Here is a 7,496-nt window from a genome sequence, read left to right as displayed (position 1 = left end):
TCTTCCGGAAGATACGGCAGACGTCTTCCGGAAGATACAGTTGACGTCTTCCGGAAGATACGGCAGATGTCTTCCGGAAGATACGGAAGACGTCTTCCGGAAGATACGGAAGACATCTTCCGGAAGATACGGAAGACGTCTTCCGGAAGATGCGGAAGACGTCTTCCGGAAGATACGGAAGACGTCTTCCGGAAGTGACGTCATACGCCTTTTGGCGTCCTCTGGGGCCGTTCATAAATGACGTCGCGCATTTTGACGTGACGTCACATTTCCCACCCCCCTCCCCCCCTAGGTACGTGACGTCATTTATGGCCGGCCCCTAATGCAGACGTGATTGCTTGTACTCTTAGGTTCTTTCGGTAAAGTCAAGTCGGTAAAAAAATAAAAATTATAATTGAAATACAAAAAATATATATAATATAAATTAAATAATATTGATAATTTCTATAAATTTTATTATTTATTTAAAGTAAAGTCGCGTAGGTAAAAATAAATAAGAAATAAAAATAAATATTTGCAATAAATAATGAAAATAAAAGAAATAAAAATAGAAATACAACAATATTTATTACTTCTATCATGTTTATTATTTACTTAAAGTAAAGTCACGTAGGTGAAAATAAATAATAAATTAAAAATACATTATTGACATAAATATTAACATAATAGAAATAATAGAAATAAAATAATGAATGTTTTATTTCTATTATTATTTACTTAAAGTAAAGTCACGGAGGTAAAAATCCTTGCAGTCACGAAAGCTTCAAGTCTAGAAGTATGAATCCAGGCAGGCGCATCTTACAGATGACTAGTCGATGGTCAGAGGGCAGATCAGCTCCACGGTAGGTCCTGGTGTCAAGGACATGGGCTCGCATTCGCTGGTCCGTCACTACGTAGTCCAGCAGATGTTCTTGCTTGGACCCGGCGTGCATCCATGATGTTGTGTGCATGGTCCTGGAGTCAAGGACATGGGCTCGCATCCGCTGGTCCGTCACTATGTAGTCCAGCAGATGTTCTTGCTTGGACCCGGCGTGCATCCATGATGTTGTGTGGATGGTCCTGGTGTCAAGGACATGGGCTCGCATCCGCTGGTCCGTCACTATGTAGTCCAGCAGATGTTCTTGCTTGGACCCGGCATGCATCCATGATGTTGTGTGGATGTGCCGATGCCGGAACAGCGTGTTGGTAATTACAAGCCCATGGGCTGCACAAAAATCTAGCAGCCTCCTGCCGTTGTTATTGAGCTGATCTGGCCCATGCCTTCCAATCACTGCAGACCAGGTGCCAGCATCATGACCAACTCGGGCATTGAAGTCACCCAACAAGATGACTCTGTCCCGAGTGGCCACTTTAGCCAGCACCTGTGACAGGAGGTCATAGAAAGCGTCTGACTCATCGGCTTTGCCTGCATCCCTCCACGGATGTTCGTCTTCGGTGGGGGCATAAGTAACCACGACCACCACATATACACGACTCTATACACTATACAACAACAACCGCCATTCGCCACTAAGTGGCGGTGACGTCACCACGACGCTTGTGCCAGGCCAAGTGCACCTTGAGGCCACGTGAAGTGTCGAACGCCCGCTGGCAGGAGGTCACGGGGCAGACCCAGCAGGTGCCACGGGTCGACTGACTGAGATGATTGGCTATACACTGCTCTACACACATACACTACATTATACACTACACACTACACTACCTTATACACTACACACTACACTACATACCTTAACCTTTGACCAACACGTGGTGAGGGAGTGCACAAACTGAGAGCACGGCTGCTGGTTGAATCACTTTCGTTTATTAAACTGGAATCAGCTTTAATATGAAGCTAAGAAGCAATAAACGTATAAGGTAGAAGCGGGTTACAGTATAATATGCATTGGATGGTGGTGGTGATGGTGGTGATGATGGTGATGGTGGTGGTGATGGTGGTGATGATGGTGATGATGGTGATGATGGTGGTGATGGTGGTGATGATGGTGATGATGGTGATGATGGTGATGATGGTGGTGATGATGGTGATGGTGGTGGTGATGGTGGTGATGATGGTGATGATGGTGGTGATGATGGTGATGATGGTGATGATGGTGGTGATGATGGTGATGATGGTGATGATGGTGATGATGGTGGTGATGATGGTGATGGTGGTGGTGATGGTGGTGATGATGGTGATGATGGTGGTGATAGTGGTGGTGGTGATGGTGGTGATGATGGTGGTGATGGTGGTGATGATGGTGATGATAGTGGTGGTGGTGATGGTGGTGATGGTAGTGGTGATGATAGTGGTGATAATAGTGGTGGTGGTGATAGTGGTAGTGATGATGATAGTGGTGGTGGTGGTGGTGATAGTGGTGGTGATAGTGGTGGTGGTGGTGATGGTGGTGATGGTGATGGGAGTGATGATGATAGTGGTGGGGAAAATGGTGGTGGTGGTGATAGTGGTGGTGGTGGTGATGGTGGTGGTGATGGTGGTGGTGATGATGGTGGTGATGGTGATGATGAGTCTATGAGTCTCTATCTAAGTCTATGGTTCTTGCTCTAATAAGGCAGTGACGGGTCTCTGTGTGGTGAGTCTGTGGGTCTCTGTGTGGTGAGTCTGTGGGTCTCTGTGTGGTGATTCTGTGGGTCTCTGTGTGGTGAGTCTATGGGTCTCTGTGTGGTGAGTCTATGGGTCTCTGTGTGGTGAGTCTGTGGGTCTCTGTGTGGTGAGTCTGTGGGTCTCTGTGTGGTGAGTCTGTGGGTCTCTGTGTGGTGAGTCTGTGGGTCTCTGTGTGGTGAGTCTGTGGGTCTCTGTGTGGTGAGTCAGTGGTGAGTGAGTGGTGTGTTTCTGGTGAGTGAGTGTGGTGAGTGGTGAGTGTGTGGTGAGTGAGTGGTGAGTGAGTGGTGAGTGAGTGAGTGGTGAGCGAGTGTGTGGTGAGTGAGTGGTGAGTGAGTGGTGAGTGGGTGAGTGAGTGGGTGAGTGAGCGAGCGAGTGAGTGGTGAGTCTCAGTGTGGTGAGTGGTGAGCATCTCCTAGGTGAGCGCCTGTCCAGCCTGCTTGGCTTGCGCTGCGCCTGCGCTGAGTGAGTGAGTGGTGAGCGAGCGAGTGGGTGAGTGAGTGAGTGGGTGAGTGAGTGGGTGGGTGAGTGAGTGAGTGGGTGAGTGAGAGTGGTGATTGGTGAGTGGGTGAGTGAGTGGGTGAGTGAGTGGAGTGAGTGTGTGAGTGGTGAGTGAGTGAGTGGGTGAGTGAGTGGGTGAGTGAGTGGTGAGTGAGTGGTGAGTGAGTGGTGAGTGGTGAGCATCTCCTAGGTGAGCGCCTGTCCAGCCTGCTTGGCTTGCCCTGCGTCTGCGCTGAGCGGCGGCGCTGGGCGGACGCACTTCTCCAGCACGGCCACGAAGATCGCCAGCGCCGCTCCAGCCAACAGCAGGTAGAACAAGGACGAGAGGGCCGAGAGAGACAGCGGCTGGGGACCTTCCTACAGAGACACAGACAGGGAGACAGAGACACTCAGAGAGAGAGAGAGACACTCACAGAGAGACACAGAGAGACGCTCCAGCCAGCAGCAGGTAGAACACGGAGGACAGGGCTGACAGGGACAGGCTGAGGACCTTCCTAGAGAGACACACAGAGACACACACAGAGAGACACTCAGAGACAGAGACACAGAGATAGAGAGACGCAGAGAGAGACAGAGACACAGAGACACAGAGAGAGACAGAGACGCTCCAGCCAGCAGCAGATAGTACAAGGAGGACAGGGCGGAGAGACTCAGCGGCTGAGGGCCTTCCTACAGAGACACGGGGAGAGACACTCAGAGAGACACAGAGACAGAGAGACAGAGACACTCAGACACAGAGAGACACACAGAGACACTCACAGAGACACAGAGACAGAGAGACACAGAGAGAGACACAGAGAGACACTAAGACACAGAGAGACACACAGAGACACACAGAGAGACACACAGACACACAGAGAGACACAGAGACACACAGAGACACACACAGACACACAGAGAGACACACAGAGACACACAGAGAGACACACAGACACACAGAGAGACACAGAGACACACAGAGACACACACAGACACACAGAGAGACACACAGAGAGACACACAGAGAGACACAGAGACACACAGAGAGACACAGAGACACACAGAGACACACACAGACACAGAGAGAGACACACAGAGACACACAGAGAGACACAGAGACACACAGAGAGACACAGAGACACACAGAGAGACACACAGAGACACACAGAGAGACACAGAGACACACAGAGAGACACAGAGACACACACAGACACACAGAGAGACACACAGAGACACACAGAGAGACACAGAGACACACACAGAGACACAGAGACACACACAGAGACACACAGACACACACAGAGACACACAGAGACACACACACAGAGACACAGAGACACACACAGACACACACAGACACACACACAGACACACAGAGACACACACAGAGACACACACAGACACACACAGACACACACACAAATACACACAGACACACACAGACACACACACAGACACACAGAGACACACACAGACACACAGAGACACACAGAGACACACACAGACACACACAGACACACAGAGACACAGACACACACAGACACACACAGAGACACACAGAGACACACACACAGAGACACAGACACACACAGACACACAGAGACACACAGAGACACACAGAGACACAGAGAGACACACAGATACACACAGAGACACACAGAGACACACACACAGAGACACAGAGACACAGACACACAGATACACACAGAGACACACAGAGAGACACAGAGACACACACACAGAGTGATTGCTCTACTCACCTGAGTAGACATCACGTGCCCACACTCGCCCTTGTCGTACCATACAGAGACACACACACACAGACACACACAGACACACACACACACAGACACAGAGACACACACAGAGACACACACACAGACACAGAGACACACACACATACACAGACACAGAGACACACACAGAGACACTCACCTGAGTAGTCATCACGTGCCCACACTCGCCCTTGTCGTACCACACACAGACACACAGAGACACTCACAGAGACACACACACAGACACACAGAGACACACACAGACACACACAGAGACACACAGACACACACACTCACACACACACTCACCTGAGTAGACATCACGTGCTCACACTCGCCCTTGTCGTACCACACACAGACACACAGAGACACTCACAGAGACACACACACAGACACACAGAGACACACACAGACACACACAGAGACACACACACAGACACACACACACACTCACCTGAGTAGACATCACGTGCCCACACTCGCCCTTGTCGTACCACACACAGACACACAGAGACACTCACAGAGACACACACACAGACACACAGAGGCACACACAGACACACACAGAGACACACAGACACACACACTCACACACACACTCACCTGAGTAGACATCACGTGCCCACACTCGCCCTTGTCGTACCACACACAGACACACAGAGACACTCACAGAGACACACACACAGATACACAGAGACACACACAGACACACACAGAGACACACACACAGACACACACACACACACACTCACCTGAGTAGACATCACGTGCCCACACTCGCCCTTGTCGTACCACACACAGACACACAGAGACACTCACAGAGACACACACACAGACACACAGAGACACACACAGACACACACAGAGACACACACACAGACACACACACACACTCACCTGAGTAGACATCACGTGCCCACACTCGCCCTTGTCGTATCACACACAGACACACAGAGACACTCACAGAGACACACACAGACACACAGAGACACACACAGACACACACAGAGACACACAGAGACACACACACAGACACACAGAGACACACACAGACACACACAGAGACACACAGAGACACACACAGACACACACAGAGACACACAGAGACACACACACAGACACACAGAGACACTCACAGAGACACACACACAGACACACAGAGGCACACACAGACACACACAGAGACACACAGAGACACACACACAGACACACAGAGACACACACAGAGACACACACACAGACACACAGAGACACACACACAGACACACACACAGACACACACACACACTCACCTGAGTAGACATCACGTGCCCACACTCGCCCTTGTCGTACCACACACAGACACACAGAGACACTCACAGAGACACACACACAGACACACAGAGACACACACAGACACACACAGAGACACACACACAGACACACACAGAGACACACACAGAGACACACACACAGACACACACACAGACACACACACACACTCACCTGAGTAGACATCACGTGACCACACTCGCCCTTGTCGTACCACCACTTCTGCTTGATCTGCTGCAGGACGCCGCCCTCGTTCAGCTTGAGGATGGCGAGGTCCAGGGCACTCCTAGAGACAAGATCGTGCCAGGTCAGAGTGAAGGTCCCCTCCCTCACCACTCCCTCATTTTTTTTTCTCTTCACCACTCCCTCACCACTCCCTCACCACTCCCTCACCACTCCCTCACCACTCCCTCACCACTCCCTCACCACTCCCTCATTTTTTTCTTCACCACTCCCTCACCACTCTATCACCAGTCCCTCACCACTCCCAAAGTTTATTTTTTTTTCACCACTCCCTCACCACTCCCTCACCACTCACTCACCACTCACTCACCACTCACTCATTTTTTTTTTCTCACCACTCACTCACCACTCCCTCACCACTCACTCACCACTCACTCACCACTCACTCACCACTCCCTCACTTTTTTCTCACCACTCACTCACCACTCCCTCACCACTCACTCACCACTCACTCACCACTCACTCACCACTCCCAAAGTTTATTTTTTTTTCACCACTCCCTCACCACTCACTCACCACTCACTCACCACTCACTCACCACTCCCTCATTTTTTTTTTCTCACCACTCACTCACCACTCCCTCACCACTCACTCACCACTCACTCACCACTCACTCACCACTCCCTCATTTTTTTTCTCACCACTCACTCACCACTCCCTCACCACTCACTCACCACTCACTCACCACTCACTCACCACTCCCAAAGTTTATTTTTTTTTCACCACTCCCTCACCAGTCCCTCACCACTCACTCACCACTCACTCACCACTCACTCACCACTCACTCACCACTCACTCACCACTCACCACTCACTCACCACTCCCTCACCACTCCCTCACCAGTCCCTCCAACCACTCACTCACCACTCACTCACCACTCACTCACCACTCCCTCACCACTCCCTCACCACTCCCTCACCACTCACTCACCACACTCACACTCACTCACCACTCACTCCACTCCCTCCCACTCCCTCACCACTCCCTCACCACTCCCTCACCACTCACTCACCACTCACTCACCACTCCCTCACCACTCACTCACCACCTCACTCACCACTCACTCACCACTCCCTCATTTTTTT

At 50.7% G+C, this 7,496-nt stretch overlaps 1 protein-coding gene across 1 annotated transcript in view; it reads left to right on the top strand.

Annotated features, from left to right (window-relative positions):
• LOC133362983 (derlin-2-like) overlaps window positions 1-7,496 on the top strand; it is a 79,386-nt gene that overhangs the window by 34,723 nt on the left and 37,167 nt on the right.

The sequence above is a fragment of the Lethenteron reissneri genome, unplaced genomic scaffold, assembly GCF_015708825.2.
Source record: "Lethenteron reissneri isolate LAM-NWPU_2019-01 unplaced genomic scaffold, ASM1570882v1 scaffold_1639, whole genome shotgun sequence".
Lineage (NCBI taxonomy): Eukaryota > Metazoa > Chordata > Hyperoartia > Petromyzontiformes > Petromyzontidae > Lethenteron > Lethenteron reissneri.
This window is presented reverse-complemented; position numbering and strand designations above follow the sequence as displayed.